Source organism: Branchiostoma belcheri, unplaced genomic scaffold (genome assembly GCF_001625305.1).
Source record: "Branchiostoma belcheri isolate BF01 breed outbred unplaced genomic scaffold, Haploidv18h27 scaffold216, whole genome shotgun sequence".
Taxonomy (NCBI): domain Eukaryota; kingdom Metazoa; phylum Chordata; class Leptocardii; order Amphioxiformes; family Branchiostomatidae; genus Branchiostoma; species Branchiostoma belcheri.
The window spans coordinates 216443-236631 of NW_017803669.1; the positions used below are offsets into that span (position 1 = coordinate 216443).

Genomic DNA, 20189 nt, shown 5'->3' on the forward strand with positions numbered 1-20189 from the left:
AGTGTTTCCCAAGAAAGACAAGAACCATTCTTTTATTTTCTTAAACATTGCTAAGAAAAACAAGAATGGCCCTTTTCAATCATTCTCGGTAACATGAACTAGAAATTTTTTTGACAAACACAAGAAAAAAATCTTAAATCTGACCACTTTGATATCAGGTAAGAAAGAAATCTTCCATGGAGATTAAATAAGAAAATTGAACTAATTCTGAGGGAATTTTAAGATTAAAAGAATTTTAATCTTGTAACTTAGAACCTTCCCTAGAAATATTGTCTTTACTAAAGAAATTTCAAGATTACAAGAATTCTAATCTTGTAAGTTAGAATCTCCTCTAGAAATATTTCTTCACCGAAGAAAAATCAAGATTTAAAGAAGCCTATTTTAGAAAAATTATCTCCACTCAAGAAAAATGAGAAAATTGTTCTTGGTGCAAGAATGTAGGTATACAGAAAATTTATTTTTTTCTTATTTTTTTCTTATTATTCTCCCCCAAAGAAAAATTTTCTTCCCATGAGAAAATAAGAAAAACAAGAAAAAGCATTTTTGGTAGTGTACAGTGTATTTTTCACAAGAATAACACCATGGTACATGGTACATTGTATTAAAAGACAGTGGGAACCACAGTTGGAGTTGTAAAATTAATGTAATTATATTAAAGGGACACAATAGATTGATAAATCTGTCATTATGTTATGCAGGGTGTGTCTGAAAAGTGATTTCTACACTTAGTTCGTTAGTCCGTCATAGTTTGAAGTGCTACCGGCTGTTTGAAGTTGTGGCTAGTCATGGCTAGGACTGATCTGAGTCTCTGTCATTCTTAAAAAATATCATCTAAATAAAAAATGGTTGAATATGCATCTATCATTTTCCTGACACCAATGAGTAAAAAAAATGACTTATTTAAAGTTTGGCACCTTTGATAAAAAGCTGAGATAAAGAAACACACCCCATATTTAAGTCTCTGAGATAACAGACATAATTGCCACTTTGTGCAGAAGAAAATGCATATCTGTGACATTTCCTGAGCCCACCAGGCAAGCAAATGTCATCAGATAAGTTTCTCAAGAAATGTAATCACACCAACCCAGTGACATGCTAATGGATTGGTGGTTAAATTCTCGCCCGATTGTGAAAGTTTGAGGCTTTTGCCAGGGAGAGTTCTGATAAAAAGCAAAGATAGTAAACATTATGGGGCCACTTTGTAATGATTGACAGGGGTGAGGCTTAATGAAAATATGTGACACCTTTCTTCTCAGTTAGAGATTGGACAGGGATAAGGGAAAAGCTTTTACAACTTAGAGATTTTCGTTCTGTTTGGGATATGAGCCAAATATGATGTTAAGGATCAGATGCACAGTGATGCCCTTTAGAACCTTTCACACTTGGGCTAGACTGTTAGGCTTGTGGTAACTTTTTGCCTTCGCCAAGGTTGTTTTCCATAGTGTTTGTATGCATGTACAATCATATAATACTATGTGTGCATTTGCCTTCGTGAGAAGGGTTTAAAATCAGTCATCTTTAGTGTGGGAGACTGTGGATTTAGTGGCATAACTCTTGAAGGCAAATGGATCAATATTCATGATTTTTGGCAGACAGGTTACTGTTGGGGAGACCAAGGTCAAGTGCAAACATAGGCTTTGTGGGTGGTCCCTATATCACTGCCATGGACCTTTTGTGTTTGTCATTATGGGTTCACCACACCACGAAGTGGTGTGTGGTGAACCCATATTGCTTTTTCTGGTGTTTCTTCTTCTCCTGCCATTTTTTAAATGGATTCAGCTTCTTCATTTTAGGGCCTAAGGTCCTGAAATTTGGTATGGAGGTACAGTGGGCAAATACCCCTAGGCGTTTTTTAATTTTTGTGATACGGGCTTTTAGAATGGTTTTATTTGAGTTTTTTGGCTGTGTTATAGCAAATGTATTACTGTGTTAGTGTGCCGTGTTTACCACGTTTGGGCATGAGTCATCACAATGGAATGCAGGGCATCAACCAATAGGCATGCAGCTTTCCTCTATTCTTCTTGCTGATTGGCTGTTGGGATTTAACTTGATTAACACCTGCACAGAGCATTTCCACCTGCACAGAGCATTTCTTGCTGATTGGCTGTTGGGATTTAACTTGATTAACACCTGCACAGAGCATTTCCATACTAACAGTATGTCTGTATTCAAGTGTTTTGGTAGGTATTTCAAGCTTTCCTGCTCCAGCATTGGAATGCGGGGCATGAACGTTTTTTTTTTATTTTGAAAATCAACAGTTTGCATTATGCAATTAAAAATCCTAACCAATAAAGTAGGGAATAGCTATCCAACTGTTGTTTTAGTTGTATGTTACTTCATATTATAGTTATATCAATGTAAATCATTGTTTTCCCTTGTGTTTCTCATTCTTTCCCTGCCATGTCGTAAAATGTGGTGAACCCATCGCTGTATTTGCTCCAAAGCAAATATTGGCCTTTCTAGTTTGTTAGTGATTTTTGAGTGGGACATGGATGCTTGGGCAGTAAGTATCTGGCATGGTTTTCAGCAAAATAGCTGCTTTCTTGGAGCTGCTGTGGTCATTTTTATGAAGGAATGTGACTAGGGATAACTTTTGATGTTGTGGATGTTTTTTACATGTTTTTTGTAGGTTGCTTGTTGTGTGTGAAAAAAAGGTTGTTGAACTTGTCATTCCTTCTGGAATCTATCATCTCCCTTCAATGCATGCAGCCTACCTGAGAGCAAACTTCACACCAATTTCCATTGAATCACAGCAGGAAGATGTGAAGGAGATTAGCGTGTGAGCCATTTCCTGCCACTTGTCAAGTTTCCCATCACTCCCAGCCCACTTTAATCCCTGCTGGGCTTACTGTCCCGGGCTACTTTATTGCACACAGGTTTCGGATGAAAGGGTCAATGACATAGAGAAGTGATGGACATCTTTGTAGGACATAGGAGATATTTGTAGGACTAGGGAGTTGTTGTGATCTGTCTTTTTAACATCAGCCTAAAATAACGTTTGTTTGACAGTAGTAATGGCAGAATCATGACAAAATTTGTTGTCATCATTTGTCTTTTATCCAGCATGTAGTCTCTTATTCCTGTAATAATACTAGTAGTCTCTTATTAGAATAGACTTGATTGTATTCATCACATTGTTGCCATACATTGTACCATGTACAACTGTCGAGCAATAAAGTTTATTCATTCATTTCAAGTTTTGTTACAAATGTGACCTATTTTGTTTGTCTATATTTGTTTATAATGGTAGAATTCTAACAAAATGCGTGTCACACTAGCCTTACATGACTGTATATTTTGGTTTCTTATACACTGATTTTGGTACTGTTACAAACATGACCTATTTGTATACCAACACCTTAACCAGAACCAATAACGTTACATGTTCGTTTTTTTTTTTTTCATTTCAAGCTTCTAATTGCCTTCGTCAGAAAAGTATGTTTTCGGTTTGGGCTTAGTGGAGTAGAGGTGGTGTGGGTCTGTATGTACAAATGTATATCAACGTCACAACTCGAGAAGATAGATCTGTAGATGTATCTTTTTGATATTGCATATATTAAGCTGTTGCAAAAAATTTTTTACACCTGCATGGCATTTTGCAACAATACTGCAGGGGAATTTTTATGCATTTATGCATCATATCTTGAAAAGCTATGAATGGTTATTAACATTTGGTAGGTGAGTAGCAATTGTGGAAACATAGGTCAAGCTCGAAAATGGTTATCCTGACAGTGGGATATTCTTTTGTTCTTGCAGTGGGTTGTGTTTTTGTTTGTGTACAACGTAATTCGAGGAAATGCAGATGGTTGTTAATGATATCTAGTGACTGGGTAGGGCAAGCAAAGACGAAGGTCAAGTTTTATAATGGGCCTCCTGCAGCATAGCGTTAAAGGTTGAGGTAAAATTTGCCACAAGTGTCAGGTCAATGATTTTTGAGTAGTGGAAAGCTGTTGAGGCTTAACAGCAAGTGTAATTTTGGGTCTCTTTGCAGCTTGTTTCGAACTGTAGTGGGTGTTTTGTTTTTTTAACTTTTTAAGCTCGTAGATGGATTTTGTTCATTTTTTAAAGGCAGGTACTTCAGGTAATGAATAACATATTTTTTTTTATAACACTCACTCAAAAGATGTATGAAGTTTGCAATCAGTGTCTAATTAACAGAATGAAATAAAGGTTTGTAGTTTTGTATAATGGGGGGGGGGTGCCCTAATATCGCACAGTTTTCACGTGCTCCAACTCACGATGTTCCATCGCTAGTTGTCAGAAGTGTTCAGGTTTTGAATGTTTCATTCATGTTTTTGAATGAATTTTGAAGACATTCAAGGCAGCACATAACTATTAGTAAGTAGAACTATATCAAGGAAAAACTGCATGCATTCTGAGATGGTGTGGATGTTAATAAATTAAATGAAAAAGTCAATTTACACACATCACAAAAATTTATACATATAAATTTCTACCTACATTTTATAAGTAACGCAATTAAAAAAAGAGGCAGATACATTCAGAACTGTGAAATGAGTGTCAACAGTTCTGGAAAAGAAAGCAGCCGAAGTTTTTTTTATTGTATTGTGGTTATTGCAGCCTCTGCATGCAGGGTTAAGTGCTCTCGCTTCTGGTAATCAGGTCTCCAAATCATATATTGCCTATTTGCTGTTTTTATGTTTTTTCGGTGAAAATAGGGCAGCAAAGTAGGTCAACCAAATGCTGGTGACAGTATTTTGGCTCAGATAAGCCCATTCAAACTGTAGATGTATAAGCATTTGGACACCCTGAAATTGTGTAAGTCTCAAATAGAGCACGGATCATGATCCCATAAATGAGACATGTACTAGTATTATGGCATCACTAGTGCACCATGAACATCATTAACGGCTTTGAAAAGAGCATGGATTTTCAGGGATTTTGGAAATATGTGCCACTTTTTATCTTGAAAATTAGGGGAATGACCAGCATATTTCAAAATCAAAGTTTGGGCAATACATCAAGTACATAGAAAATGTGTAAATTAATAAAATAATGCAAAAGGGACTAGAAAGACCGACATTTGCTCGGGAGCAAATACAGCATATTTCAGTCCATTTACCTCCCCATTCCAAAATTCTATCCAGTATAAAGTGTTTTAATACCCACTAATTTGATTTGTTGGTTCTCAGATTTTTTCAGAAAAAATATGAAGTGACTGCAAAATAACAACAAGACTGACAATGATTGCCATGGCGACTGTGGTTGTTATTAGGGTTATTGTTTGCATGGCACTGTCTTCATGATTTTGGGAAGCCTCCTTGTGGTCTGTCATGAGTTTGTTAAAATAACATTTGAGGTCGCATTTCTCTGGGAAAACCTGTCATGCGAACCCCGGGCTCATTCACTATGCACTCAGGGGAGGGTAGGAGTGATCTCCTGAACTGCATTGTATCTGTCTAGACTTACAGGTAACAAATACTTTCCTATCGTTATTACTGGTATGAAATATTATATGTCATCACCACCAGCAGTATACGAATAAACAGCGATAGTCATCAGCTTCATTGCATCTGAACACTGGTAATTGTATATCGTTATTACAAAGTTTAATATCCTATGTGCATCACTGGCAGTATACATTTTGTACATGTACAGTGTTAATACTGCCATCACTGGCAGTATACATTTTGGACATGTACAGTGTTAAGTCTAGACAGATAAAGTACATTTGTACAGTTCAGTAGATCACTCCTCCCCTCCCCTGAGTGTATAGTGAACCAGCCCAGCAAGGTTTTCCCAGGGGTTTACAGGAATTTGGACTGTGTAGGACTGTGGGCATACATATGTAGATGTATGTGTCAGCAAAATTCCAGACATGCCTGTGGACATTCCATGCCTGAGGAATAAATTACTGTACAATTCCCAGAATTCTTGCAAATTGCAAACAATACTGTAACATTAGGCTCGCCCATGAGGCATCGCCAAAAAAACAGGCTTACATCTAGGCATCCTATGATACATGTAGCCCCAAATGCTATAATAGGAGCCATTAAGCCAACATACCTGTCTGGTCTGTAATTCAAACAATGAATTTCAAACTTTTTATCAAACCAATTGATAGACGTACTAACAACTCTCGATAGGGCTTTTTGCTATTGTTGGACAAAAAACACACACTTCTGGCTCCTATTCCCTAATGTTAAAGCCACATGATTTGAAATTTGCACAGGTGCGAGTTTGGAACAGTCCATTCCTTGATTTTCCTGTTTTTGACCTTTGAACGGCTAGGACTTTGGTATAGGACTATGACTCTGTTTTGACACATCAGACATTTATGTTTATTGTATGTTGTCCACTCTTGTCTTACTGTATGTAACAATGTCTTGTGTAATTTTGCTGTGCCCCCTTGGAAAACACCTAAATGTAAGCTGAATGGGGCTACCCAGCCGTCTTATGATGAAATAAATAAATATGGGGAGAGAGGTGGACTGAAATACGTTGTATTTGGTCCTGAGCAAATGTCCACCTTTCTAGTACTTTGTATGTTTTATGATATGTTTCATAAATTTTGTTGATAGAAATTTATTTTTCTTCTGTAGGTAAGTTGCTGCCATCCCGTTTACAACCCTACATGTATTACTTCAATAACTGCCAGGCAAGATGTGCTGTCTTCTAAATACATGCACAAGGAACCATGAATGTCACCCGAACTGGTGAGTACAGGAATGAAAACCAATCTGCCCATGGCTTTGAATATTGCAGTGTTTGTAAAAATAAGTATGCTGTCCATGGTGCTGAAGTGTGAGAGGTTCTATCAAGGAACTGAAGATGTGGAGACTTAACTTGAAAGGAAAGTAGAGGAGTTGAGTATGAGTAAAGAAAGCCAGAGTTGGGGCTGTGCTTGCTCTTGGTGGTAGACCTTACAATGAGCAAACGGTAGCCTTGGGATCTTCTGAACCTCCCCCTTTTCATTTGTTGTTTTTCATTTGATCCCCCCAAAAAATCATTGAATAAGTTTTATTCTATCCTTGAAAGGCGAGAAGTTATGACAGTATTTCTAGGGTACATAAAACTTTCTGACAATTCTATCCTGAATTATGAGCTGTCCTGTCCGTAGTGCTAACGCATGAATCATCCACACAGAGATGTACATGGGAGATGTGCCATACATTGTAATGAACTTTGGCATACTTTACACATGATTATGAGGTATGGGCTCCAGAGAGCTGGAGAATATATAGTCTTATCAATGGAAAAGTATAAACAATGCATTGTAATGATGGTAGCAGCAGTCTTATAAGACTACATGCCCGTAGCCAGGATTTTGAATGGGGGGGGGGGGTTCTTCCCACTGCTTGAGGGGGAAATTTTGAAAAATGAACCTTCTAAAATGGCATTTTATTCATTTTTGAGAGGATTTCCAAGAAAAAATCAATTTTTATTCAATGACAAAGGGAGCAGTTTTTCTACGATTCTAGTCCATCTTTTCAAGAAAAGTCTTGGACCTTTACATACAAATTGGACCAAATAGTGGACCTTTACATAAAAAGTGGACCAAAAAGTGGACCTTTGAGCCTTGTGTGTTCTTCCGAACCCCCCGAACCCCCCCTGGCTACGGGCATGGACTACCAGGTAAGTTACGTTTGTTAATTGTGAACTTCTGATTTTTGTTGTTGTTAAGATATTTAACTTTTATGATTGGAACAAAAGCTGTCTGAATGATAGCATTTAGCAGGATACATGTACAGTATATTCAACACACCCTAGATACATTTAAGTAGTGTAATTAACCTACCTGCCTACCTACATGTAGGTAATTGCTTACCATGAAATCAACTTATAATAATTATGTCCCTGTTCCAAACATTTGTATCTATTCAGCAAATCTATCAGATAAAGTGAGATTTGCCATATGGAAAAGAGCTAATCTTCCCCTCCTACAATCACCCCCATCAAAGAGACACATTTGCTGTCCACAGGAACAAGGCAAATGGGACGTACAGTTGTACATAGGTGCAGTAAAGTTAAAACCTGGCCATAGCGCTCCTGGGATTGCTGCAATGTGTGTAATGTGGTTAACTCACCTGATCTGCTCTGATTCTTGGGTTGGTTAGTTCTGCCAACAGCTGATGCCTCCTCTCTGAAAAAGCAGCATGGATTTAGTGCCGACACAAACAAAAATTTAAGACTAGCAGTATTCTATTTTATTTTATTTTATTCTATTTTATTTTATTTATTTAAATTGCCAACAATACAATGCAATACAGTGGAAGCCCTGGCAGCTGAGCTGATGTCGGGCCCCACATTGTGAAATACATACACACATAATCATACACACATCATAACACAATAAAGTAACAAATCACAGAAATTTCTCATACCCTACAATCCATAACCTAGGCCAATGACAGTATATACAAAAAAGACTAGCAGTAGTAACAATGAGCATTTCATTTAGGGATATATAAACATCAGTTGATGTCAATATTGGATACATTGTGTGCCACAAGGCGTCAAAGACTTGACTGAAAAGGAAAGGAGAGGGGTTGTGTACAGTTCTTTCTGATATGCAATAAAAGTCTATAAAGGCTGTGTACATGAATCTATCTCTCTAACATAGTGGAAACATTCTTCTTTAAAGAAGTTGCTAACTGTCTGTGTCTATATGTGCAGGGCAACTTCTAGGCACTGATCTAAGTTTGAGTTGCTGGAACAGCGTTTCTTCTCCCTATGTCAGAAACATCATGAGGAAATAAGTACTTTTTCAAAGGGCACAGCTCAGCTACATTTATCTGTACATACTTCGATTTGTTTTTTAATGTGTTTGTGCCATGTTATGCATGTATGTATACTATGGGCTGTTGAGCATAAAATAGACAATAAACTATTTGGGCATGTTGGGGTTCTAACACAAACACTCTAACCATTACACCACATGCTGCCACTGTGCGATTCAAACTGTTTCTTACTCTAGTCTCCTCTCAAATTCTCCAGCTTCATCCATAATGCAAATGCAGACTCCACATAACAAATGGCATGGCATGCAGGAATCAGACAACAGCTAGCTATATTTGTTGGTAACCCTTATAAGGTCTGAGTAAAGCATAAACTGAAAGAAAGAAGCTTAGATTTCAACAGAAAATGGGTCATCTGAGGCCGAATTCCCACTAACTGAATAGATAAAAGAGATGTGTTATGTGCTGAGATGGAAGTGCAAGGTTGTATAATTGTAGGCTATTCATTGAAATTACCATTTAAGGCATTGATGGTTTGATAAGCCTGTGAGAGTAGATAATTGGTCTTATGTAGGTACAGTCCTAGCATTACTAGTAGTAAATGCATGTCCTACATTTACATTAATACAGTAGAGGCATTGATACAGTACAGGCATTTGAAGGAACTGGAAAAAAACAGTTGAACATGACAAAAAGTCATGAGTGTCACTGTTATGTGAACGAGGATAAGGTAGCTCCTATGGTAAGAGTTGTAAGACAATAACAAAGGAACTGCTACTGTTCCTTAGGTGGTGGTAGGGCGGGGTCACATGTCCTCGAGAGTTGTATGTGCAGTCCTCACTTCCGGTTCAGGGTGGGGTTGTCCCCCTTAACTCCACACACTTGTACCAATGTGGTTCTTGGTCGAGAATGTCTGTTGCTTCCAGTCTGAAAGAGTGTCCCTGATGATGTTGTGTATGGTGGTAGATGGTACATGAGTATATCCACATGAGCTCTGCAATGTTGTTTGTACCTTTCCTTCAACGGTTGGCTGGTTTCTCCAATGTTACCTACCATTGCAGTTGGTTTCTTCACACGAGTATGTAGATAACCTCAGATTTGATTGCTTTCTGCACATGGTCCTTAGCATGAACCAACTCCTGTCTCAGGGTGAAGTAGGGTTTGAAGTTGGTGCTGATGTTGAAGCCTTGTAGGCTTCGTCTCAGTTTTTCTGACACGCCTTCAATGTAGGGGATAGTGATGTTGACCGTCAAATGGCTTGCCTCTGGGTGGTTTCTTGGACTGGTTGGAGGGTTTGAGAGCTTTGTTGAATGTTCTCCAGGTGAATGTGCTCTTTGGACTTGGCCTCTTCTGATGTGATGATTGTGTTTGATGGAATAGTGTCCTTATGACGCCCAGTTTTTCTCCAAAAGATGGTGTGATTTACAGGCTAGGTACCAGTCTGTGTGAATGGGCTTCTCACACATTTTAACATTGAAACTGCCGCCTTCCTGCCAGCCACTTGCCTTAGTCTGTAGTCTGCACCAGGTGTCGTCAACATATCGAAACCAGTTGGCCGGGGGAGTGTCGGGGAACATGGTGAGGGCTTTCTGCTCAAATTTCTCCATGTACAAGTTGACAACATCTTACAATACAATAGGAACTACCTTATCCTCATTCATATAACAGTGACACTTACGAGTCTAGCTTTTGTCATGTTAACTGGTTTCTCCACTTCCTTCACACTTTATTAGTGTCTAATATTTCTCTTGATTCTCTCAAGCTGTAGATAGAAGAGTGACGGATATCACTTGTCAATGAATGCCTGGAAGTAATCTCCGTAATTTATCCAGTAGTAGAGTTTGCTTTGTCTTTCAATATTGTTTACCTGGATGTCTAACCTTCATCAAGGTATAATACTATTACTGTCTAGGAGACATAAAAGGAATTCTCTGCAGAACTACTTTTGATGCACTGCAATCTGTGACTACAACAGTTACACACTCCCTCTCAAGCTAGACTTTCTCAGAGAAAAGCTGCTTCCCTACAAAAAAGATGAACACTGCTGCAGATTGTTCTGTATGGCCATCATCAAAGAAACCGTCATCTTACAGGCCTTCTCTCCTCCCAATCACTATCAGAAGCAAACTCACCCAAGACAGTCTGGTAATGTTTTGGACATTTGAAAAATGAAGAATACATGATATTTATATGTCAAGATGGCCACTACAAAAATTCTTCCACACACTAAGTCAATTTTATCTCAAGGCAAGAAAAAGAAATTTACTTTTGATTAAGCTACATTCATTAACTGTTAATTTAAAGTCTAAGACTAGACTTTGAAGAAATCTGCTTACCTACGAAACAAGTCGATTACTGTGTGACAAAGGCCAGGCAGTCCTGTGCATGGAGTGCAGTGGAAAATATCTGTAGCCTGATCTGTACATGTCCAGCTGAGTACTGAGGTTTTCCCAACGTTCGCACACCAGCGATCGGGATGATCTGCCGAGGAGGCTTTTATCTGTCCCAGTGTGGGCACTTAGCGCGGAGGAGGTCAGTTGGGGGTTAAGAGGCATTGTTATCTGGGTGTGGTCATGTGACCTTAGGGCGTCATGTGACCTTCTAAGGTGGCGATTGTGGTGGTGGGTGGCCCGGAGGGGCGATTCTTCAGACATTACTTATTTATGGCTACAGAAGGAAGTTCTCTTGGGAGAAGGGCCGAGAGGTGTTCCTGAGACAGATGGTGACCTTGCTCAGCTTTCCAGTTGTGCAACATAGTGATATGTATGGGGAAAATATTTTGCTGTGGCAGACATTCCTCAATGGTTATTCATAATTTGTATTATCATGGTAGTATAATTGTAATTACTAGCTACATGTATAATTGATAAACAGCTCAAAGATGTCATCTGAGTGTGTAAATGTATTGTGATATCATTCTGCACAAAATGAACTACTAAATTACTGCATATACTGTACATGTAGCTATTAGTATCAATTAACATCTGCTGACTTTTGTGTGTCTAAAAGCTCTCCCAATTTTATTATAGTATCTTAAACTTAACCTTTTACTTGTTGTAGATTGTAATATGGAGGTATATGTATTGATTTCTGGTCACTCAGTGTTAAAATACCTTGAAACTGACGCCACAAATTCCCTAAGGCTTGTAGCAGAGGAGTCTTGGTCTGCATCCATAGCATAACTTTACCAACTAGAACTGCTAAATCTGATACTAGAGCATCATACAGATCTCTGATCCCTGTCATTGGAATTAGGCCATGTTAATTTGACAAAGCGGCTCCAGCAGTCCTTTCTCCACAGGGCCATAGCCCTATACAACAAAGAACTGACATATCACTAGTTTTATCTTTCCTAAACCTCATCTGTATATAGGTTTTTGCTTGGTACAAATTTTTTATGTATTATAGTGTATATGAGGGTGTATATATATTGTTTGCCTTGCCTATTGTAACTTTTTTTTTCTGTACGCAAACTCTTTCAATTCAGGGATTCTCATCCCTGCTGCAAGGTTTGCTTTTGGTGTTTTGAAATAAATAATAAATAAAAAAAAAATTATATGGATGACATTCTGTTTGTTAATGAATTTTCGTCCGTTTCCAGAAAAAGTTTTTGACCATACTGTAAATCTTCATTTTGATTATTTGCTATGATGATTTGCTGCAAATGTTGCTGCTCTTATATGTACATGGAAATAGGATGCCTGAAAAGCCACTGCCAATTTTTTGGGCTAACACAAAGGTATGCAACATGAAATAATATTAAAAGCAATATCTGTCATAAACCACTATTTGTTATTTGCCTTTGCATGCAGTAGGTGTTGTTGTACTTGAGTCCAAGTGATGGTATCCTACTGTGTTACAGACATGATCACAAAGGCTAATGCTAATTTTAAGTAACAGTCCCTCTGAGAACCTAACCACACTATTCTGCATCCAAAAGAGTATAGATTATTCCATTTCTGCCTAATCCTCTGAAAATGGAAAATGTGCTTCACAAAACACACACCAGCTTTGTTGCCATGGCAATGTCTTTGGGGTCCCCTATTTATGATTGCGGAGGTCAGGAGTGTGAATGTTGTTGTTCCTGGCCTCCTCTCACAAGGCATGACCCTTGGACTCCGTATGTGCCGCTCGGTCCAGTTGTTTGCTGGGTTCGTGGATGGAGTAATCCTTAGAAATGGTCCCTGGCAAATGGCAACATCTTTCACAGTGTCCAAGCAATGTTAGGACTTTGTGTAGAGTTTGACAGGTGTACTAAATCTTCCTTAATGGAACTGCAGTAGCCAAGCTTAGGCCACACCAATTTAATTTCCTGGTTAATGGATTTTTCTAGAAAAATAATGGAGCGGGCGGGCGAAAAAAATAAAAAAATAAAAACAGGCCTAGGCATCCTATTATGACCCAAAATGGTACAATAGGAGCCATAAAGTCAACACACCAGGCTGGTTCAAAATTTAAACAATGAATTTTGAACTTTTAATGAATATTGTATTGAAAGATGGAATAACAGTAACAAGTAGGATGAAAAGGACTGTTTTCAACTGTTCAGGGCAAAATATGAGCATTTTGCAGTTGATTCTGAATTTTTATTTTTATTTGCAAAGCAGAAAAAAATAAAGGGGGCGAATCTGTTAACCAAGAAATTAAATTGGTGTGGCCTTATCGATGCAAATACATTCACACAGCCCTTAATCGGCCTTAAAATGTGAAAAGGACCCATTGTTTCCTAATTACCTTTGGCAGAATGGAATGATATGCAATCGTTCAGTTCTTGTGGCAAATATTTCACTTAGTTACAAATATGATAAATGTTGCTTTTTTTATTTCTATGAATTGAATTATACAAATGTATATAATTACATCATGAAGGAAAATTAGGCAAGAATACTAGTACTACCTTATGCAAGGTAAGGTAAATACTAGATAAGATAAACACTCATTTCAAATTCCATCGGCTACACTTTTATCTGTCACAACAATAAAGCCATCCAGGAGGTTTAGATTCTTCCAACTGTCCCTGTTTCAGAAGAATGAGAGGAGGTATTTAGTCATATATAGATGATTCTCAAAGTCAGTGATTGGTTCCGAGTGATGATGGCTTAACATGATGTTCTATGGCCTCCGGCCTCGGGAGACATGAAATCCCTTTGGGCGGGGCAGTTCTAAATCCACGTACTAGTCAGCCTTAGACTGTGCTCTATCTATTATGTATTTTCCCCCCCCCCCTCAGTTAGAGGGATCCTGGGCCCTACTAGGGGGGCCCGCAAGACCTTTTCCGTAGAGCGTAATCAGCCCTTTTAATTCTACATAGAGCGTAGATGGACCGCTCTTCGAATTTCGCGTAGAGCGTATTCGCCGTTTTAATTCTACGTAATGCGCTGTAGCCACTTGGAATTTATCGTAAAGCGTAATCAAGAGGTTTCCGAATTCAGCGTAGAGCGTTGTCGGGACCCCCCCCTTGCAGGCCCTCCACTAGTGTTTGGGGTGGCTTTACAAAGGGCATCCAGCCGTAAAAATCTTGCTTCAAAAAAGACTTGCACTTAATGCAAGCATGTCTAACCCCCTGTTTCGGGGGGAAAAAGACGTTAAACTGGATAAAGAGAGAGATTACAGGAATATGGAGGCTAAAGCTTACTCAAGACCCAAGCCCCTGCATGCACATGCAAACTATATTAAGCATGTGAGAACCCTTCATTAATTACCTGATTGAGAGATAATATGTCATAAATGTCATAAAGCTGTCAAAAGATGAGTACAATCATTTGCCATAAAACCTCTTTTACCAAACAAGTGAAATTTTTATCCCCACTTTCACATCAGGGCCGAGGTCTCCTGAGAATTTCACCGATAAAATCTGAATTACTTGGCCTAAGAAATATTATAGAGTAATTTCTATCCAGGTAATGATGTCAATTTTATGGTCTGAAAAATGCAAAAACACATCAATCACATTTTTTTACCATGTGTCCTATTATGGGATCATTTCATGCCTTAGTGAGGAGTGTATAGTGTGTTTGGCTTGTGCTCAGTATAAATGCATAGCAACAGTCATGACAGCATAGCCTGGCTGCCATTCTGGTTAGTTTATGTCTGCTTGGACTTTCACGATGGTCAGATTTGGGCCCAAAAGTCCCAATCCGCTACTATGGAGATCGAATCCCCCGAACCCGCGAATCTTGTTCGATATGACGTCATTCGAATAGAGCGGGCGTTCGATCTGGGGTTACCCGCGGTCATTTACAGTAAAGCCGCTACAACCGGCTACTTCAAGCCCTTTTTTACTTGGGAACCACGGAACAGGAAAAATCCACCTCTCCACAAAATATGAACCGTTTTCAAAACATTACATCTATGCCGTGATTTTATTGTGGATATGTAACATGTAACGAAGCTACTGCCGTCATCGTGGGTGACCTTGAAGGTCAGAATTCTTGTATACGCTGTTATAAAATCCAGGTCCCCATATCCAAGTGTCATAGCACGCGTGCAAACATGGTATTTTAACCATTCCCAAAAATCGTTCAAATTACCTCATTGAGGGCTTGTTTGGAAGAGGAACGATTTCCGCAGATTTCTGTCTTAGGGATTTTTTAAATATGGCCGCGATTATGAATTATCGGTATCTAAAAGTTAAAACAATGTCGTTTTTAGCTCTTCTTTTGACTGTAAGTCGTAGTTTTAAGTTAAAAAAATAAAAAAATCCTAAGACAGAAAGTTTAAATTTACTGTAATATTTCTAAAAATCCAAAAATCTAACCTTATTTTTAATTTTCGGGGCCTCTTAAAATCAGTTGTTTGGTTCTCGTGAACCCTTTTTGAAATCCGAAATTGATCTCATTTGGAAGCAAATGTACACAAAGTGGAACAAAGGCAGTGCAAGAATAACATTTGAGGTAAACAAAATCACTTATTACATTTTATTTTGACGAGTATTTACTCTCCAATTACTTTTGTTTATTTTCAAATTTTACCCGTTGCCCCCGGGCCGGCCTGGGTCTCCCGCGCGGCCACGTTCGAACACGTTCTGTAACCCGATACCTCCCTAGTAATGCGACTTTTAGCCTAGCAACCGACCGCCGTGTTTAACTTGGTTGGTGGCAAGAACTTTATAATTATTTGCTTTTGCAGGGCTCAAAATTTATTTTGGGATATAGATGCACTGGTGCACCCAACATATGTAAACCTACGAAAATAAATTGGGTGCACAGCTCCAAATTTGCGTGCACTAATAAGGTGTACACATGTACATGCACCCAGTATTTCAAGCTCTGCTTTTGTCATGATCAGAAAGATATGTTTTCAGTTTGAGCTTGGTGGAGCAGATGTGATGTGGATCCATATTAAGGTCAATGTCATAACTTTCTATTAGTATTTGCAGATGTTTTATTTTTATTTTTAGCATTTGGGTAGCTGTTTTGGAAATGTAGTTCAAGTTCAAAAATGGTCCACCTGGCTTTTCCCAATCGTACTGCAGTGGCACTTTTGTGCATTTGTCGACATGTAACTCAAAAATATGAAAAAACTCAATAAAAAAAAATATGTGACTGAATGGATCTTAATAATATTTTGTAAGTGAGCAGCAATTATAGAAACAAAAATAAAGTTCAAGTTCAAAATTAAAATTGTTATCTTATTATGTTCCTATGTTTCTGCAGAGAGATTGTGTATTTTGGGGGTTTTGTTTTTGTACAACATAATTGAGGAAACGTGGATCATTGTTAATGATATTAAGTGGTTAGGTAGGGACAGGAAAGATGCAGGTCAAGTTTGACAATGCACCTTCTTGCAGCTGTTTTGGGTATTGCAGCGGAGCTTCAAGGTTTGAGATAAATTTTTCCAGAAGTGTTAGGCTGATAATTTTTTAATAGTCAAAAGCTGTTGGGACTGGGAGTACTTGGTGTGATTTGGGGCCTCCTAGCAGCTTCTTTGGAACTCTAGTGGCATTTTTGTTTCAAAGTTTGATTGCAAATAACTGGAGCACGGGTGGTGGTAGGTTGGTGCCTCAGAATTGGCCGGAGAGGATAAACATAACTAGAAAGGCCAATATTTGCTTTGGAGCAAATATAGCGATGGGTTCACCACATTTTACGACATGGCAGGGAAAGAATGAGAAACACTAGAAAGGCCAACATTTGCTTCGGAGCAAATGTAGGAATTTCACTCCATACCCTTCCCCAAACAAAAATGAGAGATTCTAAATAAATCATACTGCAATTATACAAGGACAAGCTGTTTGAATCTCGACAGGTATTTACAAAACTGGCACTTGGCAATTATCTCCCTTTTTTTTACAAAGATACAACGACACGCACTTTAAATCTCGACAGCTTTACTTTACACTTTTGACGAGATTGTAACTACTACTAACGGAAGCAAAATTTTCACGGCCTGAGAAAAATGGACATGTTCACGGAAGTATATATTCACGGTGGTGACAGTTGCAGGAAAAAGAAAGGGTCCGGGAATTATTTCCTAACTGTAATGATAAGTTCACAATACAGAGGTGACAGTGAAAACCGTGAACATTGACCCCCCGCTTGCGTTGCGGTACAGTGAAAAAAAATCGGGAATTACAGCAATCAATTTACTGAGTATGTTTGCTTAGTTTCCAGATGTTTTTGTACTTGTAGTTTTTAAATGAACGAAAACCGATGCGCGCACAGATGTTACTTTTGTGACAACATCAAAGTGATTTTGGTTTGTATGTTGAAAAAATACAAAAGACTAACATTCGAAGTTATTGAAATTCTTGAGTAAGAACAATCAGTTTTGGAATGTTAAAAGCAAAGCAATGGATATTAAAACGAAAATGTTAAAATTAAATGTTGAAATTGTTAAAATGTAAAATGGTTAAAATGGTTAAAATTGTTGAAATTGTTAAAAATGTTAAAATTGTTAAAAATTGTAAAAAGGATAATTAAAAATATCCAGTGTACCGGGGTTCGAACTCGTAATGTCTGGACTTGCAACCCTGCGCGTTACCAACCGAGCTATCTGGACACGTTTCCATTACTCTCTGCATTGTATGTCATATAAAGTGAACAACATGGCGGTAACGATCGCTTCAAGTACTAGTAAGGGACTTTCTAGGAGATAGCGTTACACTCTACAATTTTGGTGATTCTTCAGAAATCGATAACAGAATATATAATACTAGTCGGTGAAGATTGTGGAAAATTGTTGATACCGTGGCGCGCGCGCGTGCGCCGACGATACACATTACGTACCGTTGTTTACAGTACTCGCGGGGCGCAGGTCATTGCCCTCCCGCTTGCGTTGTTCCAACAGAGAAGAGCAAAATATCTGCCAGTTTTTGCGTCAGATTTTCAGTGTTTGTTAAAATCATATACAGGCATCCATGCAGCTATAATTCTTCCAACTAGTTCGTAGTTAGGTGAAATGTTTATAGGAATCACACGAATCGGTATCCAATATCAGAGTATCATGGCCCACGGCCGAGACCGCGTGGACCAGCTGCGCTGGTACGTGAAAATGGTAGTAAATAAATTAATTAGCCAACAGCCAATCAACAGCCACATCTGCAAACATGACCACACCTGCTTGTATGCCCATATTTGGGCCTTCCCCCGAATTCCTTTCTTATTACGTCACGCGCGTACGCCCCCACAGTACTTTCCTATGGGGACCACTAAAAAGCAAATAAAACGATTGTAAAAGCTTGTATCAAAAAAATTTAAAAAACGCCTAAGGGTATTTACCCACTCTACCTCTATACGAAATTACAGGTAATTTCGCCCAAAAATGAAGGAGTTCAATCAATTTAAAGAAGTGGCAGGAGGAGGAGGAGGAGGAGAAGAAACATCAGAAAAAGCAATATGGGTTCACCACCACTTCGTGGTGTGGTGAACCCATAATGAGATGCACATTATGCAAATCAGGACCCAATTTACATATGAAATGAGGTAAACATATTCTCTGAAGAGCTTGATGGACTCTAGTCTAATTATAGACTATCTAACTTACCAATTTACAACACAATATGTCTTTTTCCTCGTACCCTCTATTTGCCTTCTCGAAATAGCAAAGCTACAATGTAACACGTTATTTAAGAAAACTACTAAATGTACATATATATCTGTACGTTTTGCCCTTTGTTGCTTTCATTTGTGGCAGTCTTCAACCATACTGTAAATCGTACAAAACAGTTGCAAAATGAGCAAAAATATACCGTAAGTTACAAAAAAAATAAGTAAAAACTATACCAATGTCGTAGACTGCCAAAATCAAACGAAAAAAGACGAAATAATTGTAAGGAAATGAACTTGAAGATTACAACTGTAGATTATTCGCCAAACCATATTCTGTCCCATTTGTTCAACCCTCATGACCACGTAGATTTCATAATGAAAACAACTTTTTTTTTTGCAAAACTTTTTTTATTCGCACGCGCGCATCAATTTTGGGGTTCCCGGAGGATGTCATCCATATAATCAAATCAACATGGCCTTAGTATATTTCCCAAATAAAAGGGGGGAAGTAGTGACCAGCAGACGGTCAAACTTACGAACTTACGACTTCATCATTCAAACAGTCGATCCTGTTTGAAATTTTTCAATAAACCGAGTTGAGAACTAGTCACTCATCGGTGCAGACATGTGTTTCTGTGTCTCCCTCCTGTTCCCTTAACACTGTATTCACACGGCCAATGGTGTATTCAATAGGCATGTCTTCCAGGAGTTGCTTTGCCTTTTTCAGATGTGATGTGCGTGAAGCAATAAAAGTTGAAGTTCAAAGAGCCTTCCATGATCATGAGATTGGTAGAGGAATTAGAAATAAAGACTGGAGCAGGGCCTGTTGTTCATTGGGTTGGATTCGACAGTCTCTAACAAAATCTTGGCTTTGTTTGTCACTTTCGTACAAACAAAACAAAACAAAACAAAACTTTTGTACAATAAGTATACAAACTGTGTAGGACTGGACTGTAAGGTTTGAGCCACTCATGATCACACTGGGATGTGTTATTACAACGAATATGTAAGCATTGTAATCTAAATAGGATAGAGGATGAGGAACACTTTGTATTAGAATGTAGTTTATACAACGAAGAGAGAGCTGAGCTTTATAAACTATTGTAATGTAATTTTCCCCATTTCATACATCTTAGCAACACAGATAATTTCATGTTTCTAATGGCTTTTGACAAACCTTCGATCACAAAACACATCTGTACCTATATCTACATGTACATCATTACTAAGAAGCGAGAAGAAGCCAAATTATCGTAATTATTAGACAGTATATGTCCATAGTACATAGAATTAGCACTAGCTTGTACATTTGTATTCATTGCAAACTGTGACGTCTTTCCTGTGACCTGTACTGAACCCAGTGGGTATTTGCGAACAATAAAGGTCTTCATTCATTCATTATCAGACACATGATTCTGGCTACGGGTTGCGTCTAAGAAGGCACAATGTTTGGGCCTGCTTGGAATTTGAACCTTTACCTTTTAAGTCAACAACCCGTTGC

General features: G+C 38.4%; 1 long non-coding RNA gene across 1 annotated transcript in view; it reads right to left on the reverse strand.

Moving 5' to 3' along the window:
- LOC109470023 overlaps positions 1-20189 on the reverse strand; it is an 86823-nt gene that overhangs the window by 28678 nt on the left and 37956 nt on the right. Inside the window, exon 2 of the long non-coding RNA XR_002140229.1 lies at positions 8049-8104. This is a non-coding gene — a long non-coding RNA (uncharacterized LOC109470023). The remainder of the gene's footprint in view (positions 1-8048; positions 8105-20189) is intronic.